Source organism: Crocuta crocuta, unplaced genomic scaffold (assembly GCF_008692635.1).
Source record: "Crocuta crocuta isolate KB4526 unplaced genomic scaffold, BGI_CrCroc_1.0 scaffold131, whole genome shotgun sequence".
Classification (NCBI taxonomy): domain Eukaryota; kingdom Metazoa; phylum Chordata; class Mammalia; order Carnivora; family Hyaenidae; genus Crocuta; species Crocuta crocuta.
The window spans coordinates 19,689,918-19,714,524 of record NW_027528977.1 but is presented as its reverse complement, the minus strand read 5'-3'; the positions used below and the strand labels follow the sequence as shown (position 1 = coordinate 19,714,524).

The 24,607-nt window shown below is 33.9% G+C and overlaps 1 protein-coding gene across 1 annotated transcript in view; it reads left to right on the top strand.

Moving 5' to 3' along the window:
- Positions 1-24,607, top strand: part of TENM2 (teneurin transmembrane protein 2) — a 3,267,991-nt gene that overhangs the window by 604,501 nt on the left and 2,638,883 nt on the right. Inside the window, exon 5 of the mRNA XM_077757352.1 lies at positions 19,942-20,041. The gene's annotated coding sequence lies outside the window, so the exon portion shown is untranslated. The remainder of the gene's footprint in view (positions 1-19,941; positions 20,042-24,607) is intronic.

The following is a 24,607-nucleotide window of genomic DNA, read 5'->3' as shown; positions in this document are numbered from 1 at the left end:
TTTTCTTTCTATACAAATGACACTTCCTAGTGAATTCTCAGCATTTTTGTCCATATGGCTCTTTGTTACAAGGCAACAGCTACTGGTAAAAATTTCCATTAATTCAATATAGTCTGAAAATTGTAAGCAATGTTATAATCCAGTTCAGCAATGTATCTTGCCCTTCTCACCATGGAGTCATGTATGAAGCCAGAGACAGGTGATCTCTCATATCTGAAGTTCTGTTGCATCTGCATGATTTAGCACTTTATTATACTGCCTTATCCTTTAATTGGTTATTTTTTCTAATTCTCCAATTTCTAGCAACATCATAAATTATTTTAGAGCAGGAATTATATCACCCCACTATTCTAATATCCTCATTTTCTCCTCTGCTGTGATCATAGTATCTACTGCTTATACTTAAAATTGAACAATATTATTATTTAGTAATTCTTATCTAAGCCAATATGATTTAAAAAGTAACTTCCTACATGAACTCAGAATGGGTGTATTTCATAAATCTGCTGAGATCACATTTAGAAAAAATTATGAAAATGCTTCTAACGTGTTCACATTCTTCACCCATCTCCTATTTTTGTGTGAAATAAATTTTGTTGTGTGAAATAATTTATTTTCTGTGAAAATAATGTTTAATTTTATTTTGAGCAGCTTCAAAAGATAATAATAAATGATCGGCAACTAAAATTGGAGGGTTTTAATAAGATAAATTTGAGTCTTTTCTGAAAGCATAAACGTTTAGAAGTATGAATAAGGAAATTATAGGAATGCATCCGTTTTATATGCATCTGTTTGTGACTTGACAGTGCAGGGAACCTGGACTCCAGGATGAGGTGCATAACGTAGAGTCTTAAGGACACATTCATTCCTATATGCTTCTGTATTTTTAGGAAGAAATATGTTTGCTACTGGTCTTTTGATCTTTCTCTGAATTGAAGTTTTCTTATCACACAGAGGCAGCATTCAAATCCATGAATGTCTGAGTACCATCTATAGCTGACAATATTTTTGAGAAACTCCCTGTGGAATACTTCTTTTTCGAAAACTCTCTACATCATGCTTATTAAGTTGTATTACACCCAACAAGGTTTCCTTGTGAATCTCCTCAGAAAACCCACTGAGATTCTAAATAGAGTGAACCACTGATTAACTGAAAAACTCAATTAATCAGCAATGTTTTCTTTTCTCTTCCTGAGCTTCAATTGCAGAATAAAGAATATAATAGCAATAACAATAGCTACAACAAAAGAATTATATCATAAGTGAGTAAATTTTTTCTACAATGTGACTAGGATCAGTCAAGATTAATTCTGATGTCTGGTGAACCAATTTTTAGCCCTGAGGCTGCTCATGAATCATGGGAAAAATAAATTAGGTTTACTACAAATGTACTTTCCAAGGTATATATGGACTAACACATCTAAGAAATTTTTCAAGCCACTAGTAGGAGGAAAGGGAAAAAAATCACAACACTCAATGAACAATAAATTTTACGGTATGAGAGTATACTTTTGTTTCATGCTTTTACTTAACCAAAGATTATAATCAATATGTACATTGTCTTTAGCATATTTTGGGAAGTGTGGGCAGCTCTTAATTTTCCCCAGATCTGAGAACTTCTATATTTACCAACAAGAGTGGGCTCTAAGTACCTGAAGTCTGTGACACAGCTGCGTGGGTCAGGAGTGGATTCCTAGTGCAGGCTGGGCACGTGGTTTCTCTCTCCAGTTCATCGGTAGCACGTGGGTGGAGCCAAGGACACATTCTCAAGAGCTGTGTGGGTATTATCTGTGAAAAAATCAGGGGAAGCACAAAGTCAAGAAGAGCCTATTTGACCCCAGCAAGTAAGGCATCAAGAAAGTAGAAACTATGATACCTCATGGCTTTTCATTTCTTGATTCTAGGTTTCCTGGCTTTACGTTCTGCTCTTGAGTTGTATCACATGACCCTTGATCCTTGAACATGCTAAGCCAGTACTAGTAAACCAGATGTTTGCAGCCAGAAAAATAATAACTAGCAGCCATTAAGTAGTAGTTAAGTCTTTAATACTTGCTCTTCCAGAAACTGTTTTTCTTATGAGAAGATAATATTTATAACTTTCATTTTGATATACTTCATATACAAAGCACACTACTTGCATTATCAAATTCTTGCGACTTTGAAGTTAGACTTTGGTATTATTATTTTCTTCTTGATAGTTGAAGAAACTGAGATTCAAGGAGGTTAAGAATATTTCAAGAGTGGTCCTGAAAAAATGAGGATTTGAAACCTAGAAGTCTGGTACACAACCTATATGTGTAAACCCCAATTAAGTTTTGAAATATAAGTAATGATTATGGAAACTATGTTAAATATATGGTAATGGGGGAAATACAGACATTTGTGAGAAAACAAGTATGGGTATATGTATGTGCATGTGTACATATATGTATGCGTGCACATATGTATATCCTTATATATAAAGTGATTTACTCATCCTGACTGTGTTGGGTTGTTGAAAAAGTTTATATATGAAATTATTATGGAAAGTTTCACATAGCTTTTGTATTTTGCTATGTTTTCTGGGAATACCTTCACCTATTACATGTCTAAGTAAAAAATGCAACATTTATACAATGGGCATAATTGGGCTTTGGTGCGTACTGTTGATTAGCACACTCATACAGACTTCTGACTGACTGAATTCCCAACTTAGGCTGCTGCCTTCTGTAAGCAGTCATCACCTTTGCATAATCTCTTCAATCTGAGCTCTATCTGGGCAAACCTAGTGAGACAGGGTGAATTTTAAAAGACCACCATAAACTGAGCCACAAATTACCAACAGATCCAATGGTTCAAGAATAATTTCCTCTTCAGCTTGAAATGTAACTATGGCTCACTGAGAAGCAGTATTACCTCCTGATTCCAAGGAAGGCCTGTCAAAGCACAGCTCACAGAGTGTAAAGTTTTTAAAGTGCATTTGTTATAGCTTGCTAGTCTGACTATTAAAGTGAAACACTACACACCGTTAAACCTTCAACTAGCACTGCACAAATACTTATCAAAAATACAGCCTCTGGGAGATTTGTTTACTCTAGAAATATGCTGTCTTTGCAGTTACTTTTTCCTTAATGAGGAGGCATTTCAGGATTTGTCTTTTTCACTGGGGGTGGGGGTGGGGTGGGGGCAAAAAGCCAAATACAAAGAATTGTTCTAAAAGAGATATGGTTATACTCAATTCCTAGGTAGGCTCCAAATTTTTCCTAAAGATGCTTTAGGTTCTGAAATCTAGTTCCACATTAGAAAATCTTCTGTTTTGCCTCAAAATGTTGTATTCAACAAGTAACTGATACATACTATGACAACTGAAAATGTAAACCTGAAAAATATAAAAGAAAAAAAATGTGATCCTGAAAATATACTCCTTGACTTAACAGGTATTGTTTTCCTGAAAGTATAAACATATATATTCCTTTTCATCTGGGATAATCTAAAATTATCAGGCACTTAGAATAATAATGGGTTGAATTACTGTTTTAAAGCACTGCAAAAGTTTCCTTTAAAAATTGAGTAGTAGTGCTGTTGCCAATTAGAAGCTTCTGTCTCCTCTTGTAAATTCTTACATGAATTCAGTTCTTCGGCTTGCACCTTGAGTATGGCATTTGCTTGGAGAATGTGTGGTCTGCCTTGTCAAACAATACAGGGTAGAGTAAAGGTTGAGGAAGAAAAAACAGTAAAACCTCAGAGGCATTTTCTTGCTTTTCCCATTTAATTTTTCATTTGGGTTATAAATGGCATCTCAGATAGAAGGAAGCCTCCTGGGTTCATCAGGATCCTCTGCTGGCTTAATTGTGATCATGACACATGTAGACATGCACACTGAGAGATTTGTGATTGGATCAGAAGAGAAGGATGATCAATTATTCACCACATGCCACCAAACAGAAGAGGCATGACCACTGCTGTCTCTCATCTTCTGTTCTCTAGACACACAAACAAAGCTCTTTCCACAGCCTACATGCTATTGAGAGAAATATTCCTTTCAAATAATCCTCATTTTCACCAAGTCATCCATGTTTGACTAAATAACTGGACAACTATAATAAAGGAAGTAATTTGAATGCCTTCTCAGTTTGCCTCTTTCATTCCTTTCTCTCCCTTTGTTAAAGGGGGAAAAAATACCCAAGTTAGCGACCTTGAGAATAAATATATTATAGAAAATAAGTAATAAATAAAATTTCCGGATAATCTTTTGCAGGTAACGTAAAGAGTTTGGTAAATTCCTTCCATTTTTCTATGGCACTGTCCATCATGAAAAAACACTAGAAATAAGGAACATTTCAGTCATTTCATATTTATATGGATGCTCTTGAGTAACAGGAAATGGGCACGGAGACAATTATTCAGTGGTAATCATTGCTTTGTGCCCCATCACAGTTTATTTATGATTGCAGACCTGCAATCGTGGGCAGGTCACTTATATTTATTATATTCAAGCCTTTCTCATCTGTATAATGCCTCATATTCTAGTATTACATACTTCACTGGGTTGTTATAAGAATTAAATGAGATGATATTTGTAAAAGCATTCAATTGATGTTACTTCCCATCTCCTCCTTTATGGCTATTGCAAAATCGTTTGATATCTTTACCTGTTACTAAAAGTTATAATGGACACTACCAGAGGCCCAGAACAAGGTTAATTTTTCTCAGATTTTCATATCCTCTGTATTGCTTGGAAAGAAGCAATTATGGCATCGTTCAAAATGTCATTGTTCTCTTGAGCTCTGTATTTATTATGTAGCTTTATCATTTCCTGTGACTCAGTATGTGTCAGAACTCTGCTAAGCTGTCCTTCGCTTATATGATCTCTTTGTATCCTTACAATAATCCTGAGAAAAAAATAAGTTCCATTTTACAGGTAAATAAATTGACAGAAGAGTTACGTATCCTCAATTTCAGGCCTGTAAAAGTCCACAATCAGTGCTCTTTGAAAGCATTTTTTGAATTTTTAATGTACAGACAAATCATGCGGGGATCTTGTTAACATGCAAACCTGATTCAGCAGGTCTGGGATGAAGCCCGAGAGTCTCAGGTGGTACCTTTGCTGCTGGTCCCTAGACCACATTTAGCATACCGACTTTGAAACATCATGTCACATAACTTTTAATCTAGGCGATGCACACTCAGTAAATATCAACTAAATAAAAACCAAAATAACAGTCAAAGGATAGAGAAAAGGAAACTATAATGAAAAATTACATCTGTAGTATTGTTCAGATGGAATTTTCTGGAATCAGTGACTAATTTTTTGTTCGGCCCATATCATAGTAAGAGCAGTTATATCACTGTGACAAATGGCCTTTGTCATATCATGTGTGTCCCTCTAGTGGGAGAGTTTCATTGACCTCACTGAGCCCCTACCATATGTGGCCTGCTACAGATTCTTGACTATCCAGTAGACTAGAGGGAGGCTATTGCCTTTTTCCAACTGGCTACTTTCCAGATCCTTTCCCCATGTCATGTTTCAGTCAGCCTGACTGAATACCAGTACTGAAAGTCATCTTGGGCTCAGGTGAAAAACCAGGAGAATGAACTTTTTATTAAAAGAATAGAAGGAGGAAGGAGAAGGAGGAAATGGGAGAAAAGAAGAGATAGAGGGGAGAATGGAAAAAATAGCATTGGAGATAAAGGAAGATAAACACAAAGACCATAGACTTTAGAGTTGTTGAAGCCTCAAAATCCAGGAGATGAGAATGGTTTGATAAGGCAAGACCATTAGTCTGCTGCCTGCTTTTATCCTGGGAACAGTATGCATCATTAATCACTGCCCAACATAGTCCAGGAACACTTTCCCTTTGGCACATAGTTGCCATGTGACTTCATTTCCAAAGGGTTTGCTATTGGTTCCCCTCCATGGAAAAAGTAGTGAATGAATCAGATAGTAACAGACATTTATGAAGATCTAATATAAGCCAGGCACTGTGGTGGAGGAGAGAGAATGTGGACTCTGACCTCATGAAGCTTAGAGTCCAGCAGGGAAGTCAGGGGGCAGGGGCAAATGCTATCATCCCTATTCATGCTCTGCCCTAATGGGACCTAAACTTCTAGCTTCTAGTCTATAATCCCCAAAGTTTCCTTTTCTAATGTTTATTTATAAACCTTTTGGAACTGGCCCACTAATTGTTCTGTATAAGTGTATATTTCAACTAATAGAGAAAATAAAAGTAATGTTCATCACTATGTTGAAGCACAAAGACACATATGTGCCTATTTTTTCATTATTGCATAATTTTATATTTAGTATGACTATGTTTAATTAATGTACATTCTGATTGTATATATATATGTGTCACCAAACTCACCGGTAGACATCAAAACCAGATAGAGCCAGGACAGTTGTGTGTGGTAATACAAATTACCTAAATAAAGGAAGTTGTATGCATTTTTTATCTCTTGTATTCTAGATGATGGTTACCTGGGTAAAAGGTGATAAAGATAGAAACTCGTGTAAATGTATGTTCATGCTTCATTCAGTCAACCCTCAAATATGGTTCTAGCATAGGGAACAAACCTAGGCACAGATGTATTAGCTCCACTTATGGAGCACAGAGTCAAGTAGGAGAGAGAAAATAATAGTAATGTGAATACCTGCACACAAACCGAGAACATGTTATGAAATACTCTGGAACACAAAAAAAGGAATCAGAACTAAGGTGTCTTTTAGGGAAGGAGGTTTCCTCTAGGACGTGACTTGAGCTGACCTCTAAAGGATGACTCAGGAGACACAGAGGATGGAGTGAATCCTGAGGTAGATGGAGGCATGACATATTCCAGAAATCCAATGGCCAGTGTTTCCTGGAAGACAGAAAGATTGTAGAAGGACGATTAGGTAGACACTATGTGTAACCTGGGGTCCCTTAGATACACAGGTGGCACTGACCATATGACAAAGCAAAGCAAACAGTATTTCTTTGGTTCAGCCCTAATAACAATAATTTAGGTATGTGAAGGAGAATGATTCAGTTACCAGGAAACTGTTCATGTTTCCTTGTTTCTTAGTCACTTTGTCCTAGAGCTCCTTACTGACTTGGTACATATTGTCCATGTGTTTAGGTGCCCAAGTCAAAGTGGGCCTTTCTTGTGTCTTATTTTGTACAGAAGTCCTCTGTTGCTTCCTATGTGTTCTTATGCTGCAGTAATTGGATTTGCTTTATAATCCTTTATAAAACAAAACTGGTACTTTAATGTAGAATGTAGAAGCCTAAGAGTTATCCATAGAGACTGGGATGGAGCAACATATTTTACTAGGGTCATTGCAAATGGTTGTGCAAATTGTGTAGGGGAAGCAACTCGTGTAACATATCTGTACATATCTGTAACAGATCTGTTGAACAACCAGTGGCCACCATTTTCCTTGGCTCATACTTGCCCATTCTGTTATCTCAAGTGAATTCAGAGATTTCACTTTCATGAGGGTCCTCAATCCCACAGTCTCATATAAAGAGACTTCTGGTCAAACCATTAGCCCAAACACACCCCTGTGTCTAGCACATGGCCTATGATGTATATTCACTAGGTTTAAATTCTAAGAACGTGTGTTCTGATGAAAGTCCCAAACATATTTAAATGAGCTGAGATTTTATTGAGCAACTACTAAGTATAGATACTACTTCATTCATTTATTCATTAATTCACTCATCAACAATTTATTAATTATCTCCTGAATGCCCATTATAAGATAATAGAAACCCTACTGATACAAGAATGAAAAAACAAACTTGAATCCTATATTTGTGGGAATTATTGTTTGTGGCACAGCATTGTTATGAAAATCAATTAAGACAGTGGATGTGAAAGAATTTTGAAAATGACAAATATTACACATTCATTAATCATTTTATTTACTACCCTCATGCTTAAGCAATTTGGAATATTTTCAGGACAAAAATGATAACATCAGTAAAACATGGAGAAATAAATTATTATAGAAAACAATAGAATGAGGTGGTATATTTCATATTCTTATTCACCAATGCAGTCAAATTTCAAAGCAGACATTTCAAGTTGCTGTGAAACAGAGAGATCTCTTTGATTGGACAAAACTAGAACTAGTCCTCTGACAGAGTACCACTTTGCCTTCTTGACCCTTAGAATATTTTTTAAATAAAAATGTCTAGAGGTCCCTGGGTAGCTCAGTCAGTTAAGCATTCAACTTCAGCTTAGGTCACGATATCACTGCTCGTGGGTTCAAGCCCTGTGCTGAGCTCTGAGCTGACAGCTCAGAGCCTGGAGCTTGTTTGGGATTCTATGTCTCTGTCTCTCTCTGCTTGCCACCCCCCCGCCCCCCCGCCCATGCTCTGTCTCTGTCTCTCTCAAAAATAAGTAAACATTAAAAAAATATAAATAAGAATGTCTATTGTAAATCAATGAATTGTTTTGACATATATAAAATAGAGTTCCTATTGTGCATCATTGCCATTATGACTATAAGGACTAGATCTAATTATTTCTCCTCTAAAAGCAAGGTTGTGAAGCAGATTTAGATTTCACTGCTCCTTAAAACTAAATGGAAAAGAAACTGATGGTTTTACAAAAGAGAAAGGGAGAGAGAAATAAAGGTGATTTATTTCTTCTACTGTAAATGCAGTAGATACTCTGTTGTTTCCTCTGCCTCTGTTGAGTTATTGTATGATCAGTTGGAACTGATATTCAGGTCAGTATCATTCTTTGAAACTTATAGTTCTTTGTTGATATTATTTGTTCTGTATATTTTACTTACGACATTTACAAAGGTACTTCACATGCTTCCAGGAAACTTTTGGCCATTTTCACCACCATGAAACAAAAACAAAACAAAAACATTAGTAGAAAATGGTGATAAAATGCTTCAACGCTTGTTGAAATAAAAAGCAATGGTATGTTTCATTAAAAATTTATAAGAAACAAAACCCATCCAACTAGGCTTCTGATTCAGTATTTTCTTCTTGTCTCCCCCTGGGCTCTTTAATAAAAGGTATTAAGTTTAGAGTAAATATGATGTCCCTCAGAAACCAAAAGCCTTTTAAAAAAATGTGAAAATATATGTTAAGGGTATATATGACATAGCAGTTTTGATTTAGAACCTTTTTTTGTATAACCATGGTAGTTAGAAAAATCTAACTACCTATTAAGTTTATTTTGTTTCCATATTTAACCCCAATTACCCTGTGCAGGGGAATTCTTTAAAAATTTAATTCCCCCTCTTACTTTTTTTTTTTTCTCTCTGCTTCTGCAAGCCTTTTCCCCCCTCATGTAAATTGCAGCAGGTGCACAAAATTGAAGACATCACAATTAAATGTAATCAAATATTTTAGGCACTAAAGAACAGCTCCAGGAAAACAAGTCAAAAGAAAAAAAGGAAAAAGAAGAAGGCTTTAAGTGAGTGGATTTTCAAACACCCAAGGCACCATAGGACCAATTAAGAGAGTCAGATACCAGGACACATACTGACATTAATTATCTTTGAGTTCAGGGAAATAAAAAATAAAAGCAACAATTATCATAAAAAAATCTCCACACAGTGCTTGTAAGTTGTGCTAATCTACAACACACCTGGGTTTCAGATATTTAAAGCGAATACTCAATCAGTTGGTAACGACCTCACAGAGGGGCTCATGGGACATTTTTTCCTTCCTGTGATCTGCCAATCAGACAGAGGGGCTAAAATGATGTCCAACAGCTACGTCTGCTTTATTTCGCATCACTCACATGAGTTGCAGACAGAAGCGCTGCATAATTTATTCGATAAAGTAAGTCACAAAGCCAGTATTCTCTTTAGGGGATGTTTATTCAAATAGAAGGAAAAGTCAAGAATAGATATGCAAGGTAAAAATTTGTATCATTAGAGTCTCAAAGTCCCAGGATGTCTCTGTAAATTTATTCTCCCTGAAGCCAGAAAGAATCTTACTAAAGAGAACAAATATTTCAGTGTGGGAATATGGGCTTTCATTTTTTAAAACGCACAGGAGGGGGCAGAGAAAGAAAGTTAAGTGCTGTGAGCCAAGAAGAATAGAAAGAAAAAAACAACTTGTTATTACAATTAACCTAAATTTGATTGATAATTTGAAACAAAAGCATAAAATTGTAGCAAAAAAGAGGATCTTTAAGTGGTAAAAGTTTGCTATGTTTCTATAAACAGGGAAGGAATTAAAATGAATATAAATTACTAGAGGTATATAAATGTTTTTAGATTGAATGCTCTCAGTATGGTCCTGGTATAAATTTGAAATTGCCAATTTATCTTTCAAATTTTGACACAATAATTTAGTATATTAGTATATGTCAGTGTACTCCTGCAAGACAACAAATGTGTGTTTTTGTTTGTTTTTGTTTTTTGTCTTTTGGATTTTGGGGGGGAGGTCTTTTTGTCTCCTTCCTGTACCTATGGAGATTACTCTCTTCTTCAGGAAAGATTTAATTTATAATTTTTCAAACTTTTACATAAATTCAAATATGATACCTAACTCAAAAATGTAACTTTGACTTACTTTGTCTCCTAAATCACTTGAGGACTGATAATATAATATGTTTGATAATTTATCAAGTGTTCAAAAACGTTAGATGGCATGTGATGTTTGTATGTATATCAAATCTGAGTTAGTTTTATAATGCCGTATAAAACAGAGAATACATGCACAGCTCTACTTAGGATTTATAGAATCATTTTGTTTATCAGGTCTACAAATTTATTATAGCTTCTAATCTGAAATTGTAGAGAACAAAGTATGTACTTCTTAAAGTACTGCTTATTAATACACCAGTGCTAATGTGCTATGGAGATTCTTTTTTGAATTTTGTGCTTTGTGGTAATACTTTGATTTCTTGAATATTATATGCCTTTAGATTGAGCAAATGTTTAGTGGCAACATACGAGTTATTTTTATTGTACCAGTGTACACAGTTATTAGTAAAAAGTTAGTAACTCGAGTAAATAAAATTACCTACAACTTAAAGAATATTTAATTTACCTAATTATAAAAACTTATAATTTAACTTGCCTATAAAAGAGGATATTTAAATTAGAATAAACACAAAATGGTGCTAAAATTTGCTAATGATTAAAAAAATACACACAGCAACAATGGCACTTTTAAAATAGCAAATGTATTAAAATTAGGTTGTCTGATATTATATAATCAAGGTAAAAGATAAACAGGTGAATATAAGTTATTAGAGTTTTTCGTTTACAATATTTTCTGTTAATAAAATATTGGAATTAGTGCACATGTCCATCCATCACTTAGAGACTGAATAAATAAATCATGATGCATGTATGAAGAGATTATATTAACCATTAAAAATTGAATTTTACATTTATTAACATGATAGAAATCTGTATATGATCTATTCACAACTTGGTTTTTCACAAATATTTGGATTGGAATAAATACCATAGATCACACCAAACTAAAATTCTATGGTTGAAAATAAAATGTATTCTTTTTTCTTCCCACTTCCTCTCAAATATGCAGTAGACATGTTTTCTTTTGCCAACAAAAATAGTGTTTTTGTAATCGAGCAAACATCGAGATTATGATCATGGATTTTTCACATAAAAATCCAGATTTATAACTCCTGAGAAATTTGCAGATTTGACTCTATTGGCCACCATTTCAGGTGGTGAATATAAGTAGGGCCTGGGGAACAAACGGGTCTAGGCAGGTGCTCTCTACTTAGCTATGGTCTCTACCACTCCCTCTTGCTTTGCCTGACAGTGATGAAAGGAGCAATTGCTATTTTAATTGCACTGGGACTCTTCTTTTTCCTTTGATAGGAAAATATTTCTTACACTATTTGGCCATATTCATTTGCCTGCTTTTCAACTGTTTGCTTGTATCCCAGATCTGCTCTTCTCAACCTGCTTCAGTTTCAAGGACCAAGTGAAAAAAGGATACATCTCATTAAACATCACTTTGCCCTGACAAGTTATAAACAAATGTCCAAATTTCCTGACTAGTCTTGTTGTTTAACCTTTAAGTCTAATGCTCTCCTATGGAAACTCATACTTAGTTGCAGAACTTCTTGGCATGGCATTGCCATTTTGGATTTGTGATTTTTTTTCCCCCTTGTGATTATGTATTTTTCTTAATTACTGAATAAGCAATAACAGCTTTCATTACTGTAAGGCAAGAATGTTTTGAATGCTTACTTTATGTGCCGCATGATTGGTAACATTTTTATTACTCAGTCTAAGAAATTTATCTAAATGGCAATTTTATTAATAAGGCTTTTCTTCATATTAAGAATACTTAGAGATCTATTTATTATTGAACAAAACTCAAAGACAAAATGAAAACTACTACAGTAAGCTTTAAAAATATAATTCAATATTTTTAATAAAATAGATTAAATGAAACGCTGCTGCAGTTTTCTTAGTAAATCTAGAAAGAATATTGGGACATCTCACATAATTAAAGTCATATGTGCCTATTAAGCCTCCTCATTTAATTGAGGCTTAAAACCATGCAGCAATTGTAAATTTTAAGAACCCAGAAAAGACTTGTTTGTTTGTTTGTTTGTCTGTCTTACAATTAACCATGCATTTTATTATAAACAAAAGAACCATTAAATGCATTTTTATGACTTTGTATTTTGCTTTTTTGTTTTAATTTTACTCTCCAGTGGGCCACATCCTACAATCAGTGCTAGGAGGAGAAGAGGAATGAGGATTAAAAAGAAAGGATTAGAGGGAGGTGTATGGAGCTGGAGAGGATGAGTGATGTTTTGCCCTTGAATATTTTATTTTCTTAATTGAAAAAAAAAATGCTTAGGGCCTAGGGACACCAGCCACTAAATAAAAAAAAAAAAAAATTCTTTTTCATGTACAAAGCAGATCAATGAAACTGTTTATTTATTCCTAAAACTATTTACCCTGTTACTTGGAGAAATAACCAAAAGAGAGTATACAAAAACATTGATTTTTTTTTTTCTTCATCTTTTGTCATTCTCTACAAATCTCAGTATGGGGGGGAAACATGTCAGACACTATGCTCAGTGAGATCTTATTAAAAACTAGGAGGGGAAAAAAAAGAGGGCTTGGTTTTTCAAGTAGGAAAGGATGAAATAAATTGGTATGTATCTACCCTGATTTATTTCCTTCTCTTTCCCTTTTCTCTCTAATCTTTGTATAACATAAAGGAAATGTATTTTTCTGTCCTGACAAAATCGAAGCCAATATCCCAGTGGATGGAGGTTTTCCCAAAAGATTTATGACAGTCTGATATTGGGCTCATGATTGCAACAATTAGTCTAAACAAATTTAAAACCAAAAGAAAAACTCATGAATTTATATCTTATATTTCCTATTCTTCTCTTTTTATAATCTTCTGTATAAATTCTTATATCTGAAATTTCCGGTGATCATATCTTTAACTTCAAGATTTTCTATTTAGGTATCTTGAAATAATACTTGAAATGCCTACCTTGATGGATACATGTATATACATATCTTGACTTTTTATGAAGAGCTCTTTACCTCCTTAACTTTTAAATCCATTTTTGCTACCTAGTTGAACAAATTTAATAATGTACTTAAGCTTACTCAAATTCATGTCACTGCTAACACTTAGAAAATAAAAAAAATAAAAAAGATGATCCCTAAGTTATTAGCTTCAGTTCTTAGCTAAAAATAAATTATCCTCTCCATACAAAGAGAATTTCAAAAAGCATGATTGGATCCATGCCTTTAATTACTTGCAAAAAAAATGGTGTATTTCATTTTTTAAAACAGCTTTTCCCAAAAAGCATCTCATGAGATAACTTGTATTAGAATTTCTCTTAATATTTTGATTAAAACCTAAATGCTGCATTTGCACATAAGTGAAATGTTTAAAAGATAGATTAAATTTGTAAAGAAAACAACTGCTGAAATGTAGAGTTTAGAGGTTGCTTATTCATTCTATATTTATATCACTTGAAATTTTTTAAGGAAGTCCATTCTGACATGTCACTCTTTCCGCTTACAGTTCATTAAAAAACATATCATTTAATTGAACTTAAAACTAGAAAAGCAATTGAGGTCATGACCGGTGTAGTATACATGATTGCATCAACTCAGAAGACCTTAGTTACAACTAGATCATTTGTACACGTTTCTTTATTCATTCAAGGAATATTTGCCATTCTACTTCTGATATAAAATAACCTGACAGGAAAAGCCCCTGCCCTCCTGTAGCTTATGTTTGAGTTGGTTGGGCTGGGAGGGTGGATAACAAAATAGAAACATGAAAATGATCATTGCAGATTGTGAAAACCACCAGGAAGGAAATAAATGTGATGTTATCAAAATTGGAAGTGGAGGATTTATTTAAACGGTAAAGAGACCTCTCAGAAAATAAACTTTAAGCTGAACTGAGACATGAAAGGTAAAGAAGACCCAGATGTAGGGGCTCCTGGGTGGCTCAGTCAATTAAGGGTCTGATTCTTGATTTTGGCTCAGGTCATGATCTCCAGGCTTGTGAGTTCTAGTCCTGTGTAGGGCTCTGTGCTGACAGCAAGGAGCCTGCTTGGGATTCTCTCTCTCTCTCTCTCTCTCTCTCTCTTTCTCTCTCTCTCTCTCCCCTTCTCTCTCTCCTTCTCTCTCCCCCTCTCCCTGTGCCTTACCAACTTGTGCTCTTTCTGTGTCTCTCTCTAAATAAGTAAGTAAACTTTAAAAATTAAAAAAGAAGACCCAGATGTAGGAAGAGTCTTTTTTACAGAAAGTGAATATGCCTAATTTTGAAAAAAAAATTAAGATATTTTAAGAATTGATAGCCAGTGTAGCTAAAACCAAATGGCAGAGATTGTGCACAACCTTAGGTCAATTTGGAGAGGTACAATGCCAGATTTTTAATTTTGAAAGAAGTTTTAATTTTTATGCTATTTGTATGTCATACATGGGGGGGAAATAAATGAAATATGGCAGGAGTAGAGGGATGTTTAAAACAAACTAGTTAATCTAATTTATATAGTGAAGATAATAAATCACTAAAATCTAACTGTCTATCCAATTATTTGCAGAGATTTTTTTATGTTTAGAAATCTGTAAAGTTGCAAACAAATTAAATTTCATTTAAAGATTGTAAGATTAGCCACACATGATCATAGGATATCCATAGAGCATAGGAAAGATACCAATTAACTCACTCCCTTAAATAAAAAAAAATACATGTGCTTCTCCATTGTACTTCAGTGTATAAATTAAGTTTACTTTGCAGTAATTTGTAAATGGTGAAAGGGGAAATGTTTAGATAACATGTAAACAACTGAAGCATAAAAGAAAACAGCACAAAGACGTTCCCATAATTCAAGAGTGATTCATTTTACAGAAATCATGAAAACACTCAGAACAATATATTTCATACAGCCACAAATAATTTCTCTCACTTACAGAATCACCTTTTGAATTCATATACCTACATTAAAGAACCTCTATTATATTGCTCACGTTTGTTCTTTCACTAAATAATTAGGATAATTTATTGTCACACTTGGTTATAATATAACTTTTATATCTTCAGATGGAGCTGCTTTTGATATTTTTATACTTCTTAGAGAGTTTTCTCTATATATAATTATCAATTCCAGAAGTTGAATTCTTTGTGTTCATCCAGATGTTATGGGGTGGGGGTGGGGAAGCCATTAGATATACTTTTAGGAACTTTTTATTTAAAATAAACACACTTATTGCTGCCATTTTCTCTAGATATGCCATGGTAATTTTAAATTGAAAGCATGTGGGCTTCTATATGCTGAGTTAAATTCATTATTTATAACAAGCATTTGGGAATAAAAGAATGCAAGTACTGTATTGCAATAAGAACATCCATGTAAATTGATTGAATTTTCTTTATCATAGTCTAGAAAAGTAGAAGTAAACTATATTAAAAATAACATTGTTGAGAGACCATACAGTTGGGAGATTTTTAAATCTCTTTGACTTGATGGGATTTTAAGGATCTTTCTTATTAGTTGAGGAAAAGAAGTGAAACACTTCTCTAACCTACATAAATAGTTGCTGTTGTTGCTTTAAAACACATATTCACTTACTTCCCATTCTTGTTTTGGGCCATCTATTTCTCTTTGTTTCAAGTTTTTATTTAAATTCCAGTTAGCTAACATACAATGTAATATTAGTTGCAGATGTATAATTTTGTGACTCATCACTTACATGTAACGTCCAGTGCTCGTCACAAGTGCCCTTCTTAATCACCATCACCCATTTACCCCATCCTTCTGCCCACCTCCCCTCCAGTAACTCTCAGTTTGTTTCTGCCCTGAACGTGTTTTCTGGTTTGCCTCTCTCCTTACCTCTCACTCCTGTTAATCTGTTTTGTTTCTTAAATTCAACATATGAATGAAATCATATGGTATTTGTCTTTCACATACTTATACCCCATGGTAGAGGCTAAATCACTAAAGTAACTGAAGGCAAAAAAATTGTATATAAATAACTTTCAAAACCCAGGAGAGCCTGAGTGGCTCAGTTGGTTGAGTGTCCAACTTCGGCTCAGGTCATGATCCTACAGTCTGTGGGTTCCAGCCCCGCATCGGGTTCTGTGCTGACAGCCTGGAGCCTGCTTCAGATTCTGTCTCCCTCTCTCTCTGATCCTCCCCCACTTGCTTTCGTCTGTCTCTCAAGATAAAGACATAAAAAATTTATAAAAAAGCCCATACTAAATAATTTTTCTTCAAATATAAATATCAATAAATATTCACAAAATCCTTAACATAATCTAGTTTCTAAATCTGAACACAATGAGTACCCACTGATCAAATAATATTCAAAATCATCCCATTTTAAATATAACTTTTTAAAGAAAAAACATTGCTTATTATTTATTATATTTATTATTATTATTATAATTATTNTTTAAAGGCTTTATAAAATGCAGGTCTCTGTTTTATGCTAAATATTCTTTATTTCTTATAAGCAAAGTAATGCCTAGATGAGACACTGAAAATTTCTAGATGAAGAATTTTTTTAAAAAGTATCAAAATTTTTCAATTTTTTCTATATGGTTTGAAAAAATTGTTTTGGTTGATGATGAGTTTGTGGAAATTCCCTTGGATTATCAATAATCATCACTGTAGTAACTAGGAGAGCATATGTATTTTAAATGTTTTTATTTCTATTTCTGATGATTTTTTCTTTATTTTTTTATACCTTAACTATAAATGTTTATGAGTCCCAGTGCTAATAATACACTAATGCTATTTTTTTTAATCTTCAAGTAAAACCGTATAGTTTTCTTCTTATAAATTAAAATGCATCAGCATCACACTATCTCTAAGAAAATGTAGAAGTACTGAATGTGTTAGTTATCTATTACAAATTACTTGAAAATTTAGAGCTTAAAATAATGAAGAACTCAATAATAAGACAAATGACCCATTTTTTTTAATGGACCAGGATTTAAAATTAGTGATATGTACAAAGAAGAGGTGCCAGTGGTTAATAACCAGAGAAAGATTCTCAACATGATTAGTCATTAGGGAAATGCAAATCAAAGCCACAGTGAGATACTACTTCACACTCACTGGTAAGGCAAATTTGAGAAGGCACATAATAACAAGTTTTGGCAAGGATGTTGAAAAGTTGAACCATCATGCACTGCTCTTGGGAATGTAAAACAGTGCTGCCACTTTAGAAAACAGTCTAGAAGTTCCTCAAAACCTCAACATGGAGTTATATGATCCAACAGTTCCATTCCTAGGCATACTACCTAAAAGAAACGAAAGCATATTTCCAGTAAAAAACAAACAAACAAAACTTACAAATAAGTGATCAAAGCAGCATTATTTATAATAGCTCAGAGTGGAAACACTTCAAATATTTAACTGATGAATATAGGCAAAATATGATAGTAGGGATATATAATTTTGTAAAATGAAAAGAAATGAAGTGATACATGCTACAGTATGGAAGAAACTCAGGAACATTTTAAGTGAAATGAGCCAGTGACAAAAGACCACATACTGTATCATTCTATGTGAAATGTCCATAATAAGCATAGAGACAGAACGTCTTTATGTTTAGAGATGGAGTAACTCAGTGGTTGCCTAGGGTTGAGAGCTGAGAGGCAGAGGTGATGAGGTGAGGGAGTGATGAATGACTGCTGTTGGGTAAATATTTAGAGGATAATAAAAGTGTTCTCATAATAGATTATGGTAATGGTTGCACAACTTTGTAAATCTATTTAGTTCCACTAAATTAGATACCATACATTGGATAACTTTATATGTAACTACATCTCAATAAAGCCATTATAATAAAAACAACAAATATTTATGATCATATTTGCATGTTTGTGCATAGAGTTTGGAGCAGCCTAGTTGGTTGGTTCTGGCACGGTGTCTTGATGTTATAGGCAAAAGTCTCCTGGAACTTCAATCACTTGAAGAGTTGACTGAGCTGGAGAATTCACTTCCAATATGGCTGACTCAATCAGCTGTGAGCAGGAAGCCTTAGTTCCTTATCTTAGGTTTGTCTTTACGGAGCAACTTGAATGTCCTAATGACATGGTAGATGGCTTTCCTCAGATCAAGTGATCCTAATAAGGAAAGCAGGAGCCACATTGTTGTTTATGATCATATGTCAGATACTGTCACTTTCACAATATCCTAACACAGGCCAGCCCTGTTTACTGCTGGAGGATGTTATTCAAGGCTGTGACTTTTAGGGAATATCTTCTCTAACCACCTTTATAACTTAAAATTAAAATACATATTTTACATTAAGACAATATTTGAAATAGGGACAGCTCCATAGAATTTGCAGTATGTGTTTCCTCCTATATTTCCAATGATTTCACTTTTTAAGCCATACTTCTCAACTTAATTCACATAATAGAGAGAATCCATTAGAACATTATGATATTTGTTACACCTGTCATAAAGGGACCTCATATTATTATTCTCACATTACTAAAGAATTTAACAAAGATCTTTTATGGCAACTGAGATGTGCAAAGAATTATTAACTATTGAGCATTTTTTAATTGGACAAGGTAACTAATTTTAGTTTCTAAATTTCAATTCTCTAGGAAAAGCAGTTATTAGTGGGATTTTATTTACATATTTTCTCCTATGGTTTGCAAGCTGAAAAGCTGCTGACATTTGGATTTCTACTATTTATTGTTTTAATGGTACTTGAATTAATTGATGGTAACTGCATACACAGAATTAAAGCTAACCATGGTATAGAAAATCCACATTCTTAAGTCTTCTTCTTGCTCTATTACCAGGTGAACAAAATATATATTATAGACATAGGTCGAATAGAAATTATAGAGTATCTTTCTTCTCTTTTTTCCCCCATACATATTCTTGATGACTGACCACATCATCTCCATTACTTCTCAAATTTTTGTTCCACCTCTATGTTTCTGTAACATTTGTATAGCACCCTATTTTGGACTTTTAATGAATGATATGGCTTAACATTTAGACTGAAGCTTCTTCTGGGCCTGTGGACTTTACTTCTGCATCTCTCAATCTAGTGTAACATCTTATAAATTATAGACATAAATGAATTGTTGACTTCAAGTTGGAAAGGATATACAATGGTATCTTTTCTAGCATCGTCCACTAAAATGGAAATGCCTTATACAGATATCCTGGCAGATGACATCCAGCTTCTGTTTCAACAAATTCATTGATGAGAGGGAAGTTTGGCATCTTATTAAATAGCTCATGATCTAGTTCTTGTGTTTTATAATTTTTATATTGATGTTGAATTTAAAATGTTTCTTTGACTTGCATTCATTCATATTATTCCTATCTTTGATAGTAATAACATACATCTGTAAGATTTTTGAGTAGTTTCACATTTGAGCAACTCTTTTATGACCCAAAATTATATTATTCAGACCTCAACACTCACAAGTTTCTCCCAGTTTCTTCTTATGAAATATTTTTCACATTTATTTTTTTTTCCTCTAGGTTGTCTCCAGTTCACCTACAAAGTGGCACCTTGTCTGAAAACAAAACCACTCAGATACAGAGTATAAAAGTTAAATACGTATCATAAACATCTATTGAGGTAAGTCTTTGAATGAGATGTAAAATCTATCACAGTGGTAATTGTGTGGTCAACTAATCCCCACCAGAGATTTTTTTCAAATGAAATATTAGCAAGTGACATATTTTAAATAATTTCACACCCTCCTTTCCACTTAACTTTCAAAATATGTTTAGTCCTACTTGATGGTAGCAGAGGCAGGCAAAGCATTCCTCACAAGAGGGTACACAAATAGGAAAGCAAATTATCAAAAGCCACCACATCATAAAGATGGGTTCCACCTAATCTCATTCCAGGATTTAATTCTATGCAGCAAAATATTATAAAGTTATTACCAACTAAAGAAGGAATCCGTGAACAGTTTATTTTCACTTAACCACATTTGCAGGTTACACAAGAATTCGGTAACACCTAACAAATTTTTGAACAAGCAAACTCATTATAATCTCTATTATAATTGACCACTGAATAACCTAGGAGTTAGTGGTACTGAACCTCTGCAAGTCAGAAATCTCTGTGTAACTTTTGACTCCCCAAAAATGTCTGGCCTGTTATTGACCAGAAACCTTAATGATAAGATAAATATTTGATTAACACATCTTGTATGTTATATGTATTATATACTATATTCTTATAATAAAGTAAGCTAAAGAAAAATTGCTATTAACAAAGTAATAAGAAAGAGAAACTACATTTACCATAATAGATTTATTTAAATCTATTTACTTAAAATCTATTTATTTAAATCTAAGAGGACTCACATAGTCCAAACCCATGTTGTTCATGGGTCAGCTGTGTTTAAAAGCCATGTTCACTCTTTTGTAACCAATCCTTTGTCCCTTGTGCAAACCGTTCCCAAACCACCCACGCTGATCTTCTCCTAAGATGTAATAAGCTAGATCTCATTTTGTTCAGTGTTTCCTTACTATTTACTTATCTAATTCATTTGCCTATACCTTATCAATTTGTAATACCATTGACATAGAGAAGTTACAGCCACAACTGAAATTTAAGTAGTGGCATCTGTGCAATCCAGTATCATAAAGACCCTCTTCTTTATTTATAAAACCTCAAATGTATTCATGGTTTAACTTATCCATGTGCTTAAAGGAATACAGATATTTTGTCTATTTTTCCTCCCAATACCACCTTTGAACTCATTAACAACATACTTTACCGACTAAACCTAAAACTTTTCCCTTCTTCAGCATATTAGATTGCCCACATGACAAATACTAAGGTGATCATAAATAATATAGAAAAATAAATTATATTTCATTGGCCTAATAGTAATAACAGTGAACATTTATTAGGTTTAATATGGGCCAAGTATTGTGCTCCAAGTGCCATATTTTTGAACTATAGTTGATACATAATGTTATGTTAATTCCAAGTATAAAACATAGTGATTTGACAAGTCTGTACATTACACTATGTTCCTCACAGATATAGCTACAGTCTGTTATTATACAATTCCATAATACCAGTGACTGTATTTCCTGTACTATAACTCTTATCCTCATGACTTATCATTTCATAAGTGGAAGCCCAAATCTCCTATTTGTATTCACTCATTTTTCTCATCCCCTACCTTTTTCCCTTTGGACAGCCATCAGTTTTCACTCTGTATTTATGGATCTGTTTCTGCATTATCTTTGTTTCTTCATTTTCTTTTTTTTTCTTTTTCTTTTTTTTTTTTTAAGATTCTACATGTAAATGAAATCATATGGTATTTATCTTCCTTTGTTTGACTTATTTCATTTAACATGATACCCTTTGGGTCCATCCATGTTGCTGCAAATGGCAAGATCTCATTGTTTTTTAAGGCTAAATAATATTCCATTGTATATACCATATCTTCTTTCTTCATCTATTGATGGATATTTGAGTTGCTTCCATATTTTGGCTACTGTAAATAATGCTGCAGTGAACATAGGAGTGCATACATTTTTTCTTTTTTGAAATTTTTAAATGTTTGTTTATTGTTGAGACAGAAGCAGAGCATGAGTGGGGGAGGGGCAGAGAGAGGGAGACACAGAATCTGAAGCAAGCTCTAGGCTCTGAGCTGTCAGCACAGAGCCGGATGGGGGCTTGAACCCACGGACCCTGAGATCATTACCTGAGCTGAAGTTAGACACTTAACCGACTGAGCCACCCAGGTGCCCCTATATTTTCAAACTAGTGTTTTGTTTTCTTTTACCAGAATTCCCATATGAATTTCTATTTTTAACTTTTTAAGAGCCTTCATACTGCTTTCCATTGTGGATACACTAATTTACATTCCTACAAACAATGCATAAGAGTTCTTTTATTTTCACATCCTTACCAACACGAGTATTTTTCTCTGTTTTATTCTACCCATTTTGACAAGCTTAAGGTGCTATCTCATTGTGGTTTTGATTTGCATTTCCCTCATGATTAGTGATGTTGGACGTCTTTTCATGTGTGTTTGCTATCTGTAAATCTTCTTTGGAAAAATGTCTATTCAGGTCTTCTGCCTATCAATTAAACCAGATTGTTTCTTGTTTTGGTGTTCAGTTGCATAAGTTCTTTATATACTTCAGATATTAACCCCTTATCAGATACTCCATGCAAATATTTTCTCCCAAGCAGTAGGCCTTTTTGTTTTGTTGATGGTTTCCTTTTCTGTACAAAAGCTTTTATTTTGACAAAACCCCAATAGTTTATATTTGCTTTTGTTTTCCCTGCCTTAGGAGACATCTAGCAAAAGATGTCAGAGAGATTGCTGTCTGTGTTCCCTCAGGACTGTTATGGTTTCAGGTGTCACACTGAGGTCTTTAATCCATTTGGATTTTTTTGTGTGTGTGCTGTTAGAATGTGATGCAGTTTTCTTTTGCATGCAGCGGTCTAGTTTTCTTTGCACCATTTATCGGAGAGACTCTTTTCCCCATTGTATATTCTTATCTCCTTTAATCATAGAAATCTGGGCTTATGTCTGGACTCTTTGTTCTGTAACATTAAATTCTGTGTCTATCTTTGTGCTTGTGCCATATGCATTTGATTACTGCAGTTTTGTAGTGTATCTTGTAATCCAAGTATCACATGTCTTAATTCACTATATTCTCATAAGAATCATCATGAGAAGGATCAGTGTTATCCTGGATACAGATGACAAAACTGGGACTGGCAGAATTGAAGGCAAGTTACAAACCCAAGCAGTCTAACTTAGAGTTACTGTTTTTATTTGATAAAATATCAGAATCATTTAAAACTTTGGTCCTGTCAGCTAGTTTTCTAATTTTGTTTCTAGAGCAAATATGATGAACATAAAAATATAATAAATATGATTTCTATATGCTTTTTTCTATTTATTGATAAAAGAGTTTAAAAACCAGCTTCATATGGAAATTTATTGATACCCAGGCAATTTCAGAAGTATAACAGTGAACCCTTTCCCCAACACACAACACTGATTATTCATGATCTGTATTTTGTTAGTAAGAAGAAAATGTATTGCCATATATAACAAGAACAGTGTTCTGTGCATAGTGAAACATGGCTCCTGCCTCTGTTTCTAGTAGTTTGTGGTTCTATTCTTCTTTGTTAATATTTTCAATTTCAAGCTGGAAAAGAGATGGCTGTAGCCATTCTAAAAGTCACATGACAATGGCTGTGTGTCTTTCCTAGTAGGATAGAAAGCTTTTCCTTAAGTCTGAGTTACATCTTTGTTAAGGGAATGGATGTACAAACATTGGCTTAAACTAAGTCACCTGAGGATTAGATGTTGAGGCATCAAGCAAAATGAATATAATAATTATTAAGGAACATATTCTATTTTGTCAAATCTAAGTCACTGTCAATTCTAAGACACATTATTTTTGTACCATTGAGAAAGTAAATATATTGTCAATTAAACTATGCCACATCATTGATCATAAGATGTGTTCTTATTCATAGATGCTGAAATGTGGGAGCAAAAAGTGCAATTTAGGATCAATGAAATACAGCATAACTTTACCTTCTTTCTATTTTTGTCTTATGCAAATGAGAGAACTAAAGTGCAGAAATTGCTGGCTTGGACAATGTCATAGAATCAGAATTTGAACTCAGATGTGTAAGTTTAATTTTTTTAAGATTTAGTTATTTATTTTGAGAGACAAAGAGACAGCACAAATGGGGAAGGGGTGGAGAGAGAGAGAATCCCAAGCAGGCTCCGTGCTGCTCTTGAAACTATGAGATCATGACCTGAGATAAAAGCAAGAGTCAGACACCTAACCGACTGAGCCACCCAAGCCCCTCAGATGTGTAACTTTATACTCAAAGTTCTTGTTCAGAGTGCTTCCCTTTCTTGGTCTTTTTTTTTTTTTCCTTATTTTTTTAAATTCACTCCTGAGCTAGAATATGACTGGTCTTAATGAGATGGTCCTATCAGCTGTCTTATTTGAAAGCAGCCAGAAGGAGTTTTCAGTAAAGAAATATGTACTGTCTGAAACCATAGTGAAAGAGTAGGTGAGAGTATCATCCAAGCTTCCCCCTAGAAAGAAAGTCCCAAGTGTGAGGCATTACAACAGAAGGGAGTAAATCCAAGTGTCTTACCAAAATTGGAAGCTTAAGCTATTAGTTCTA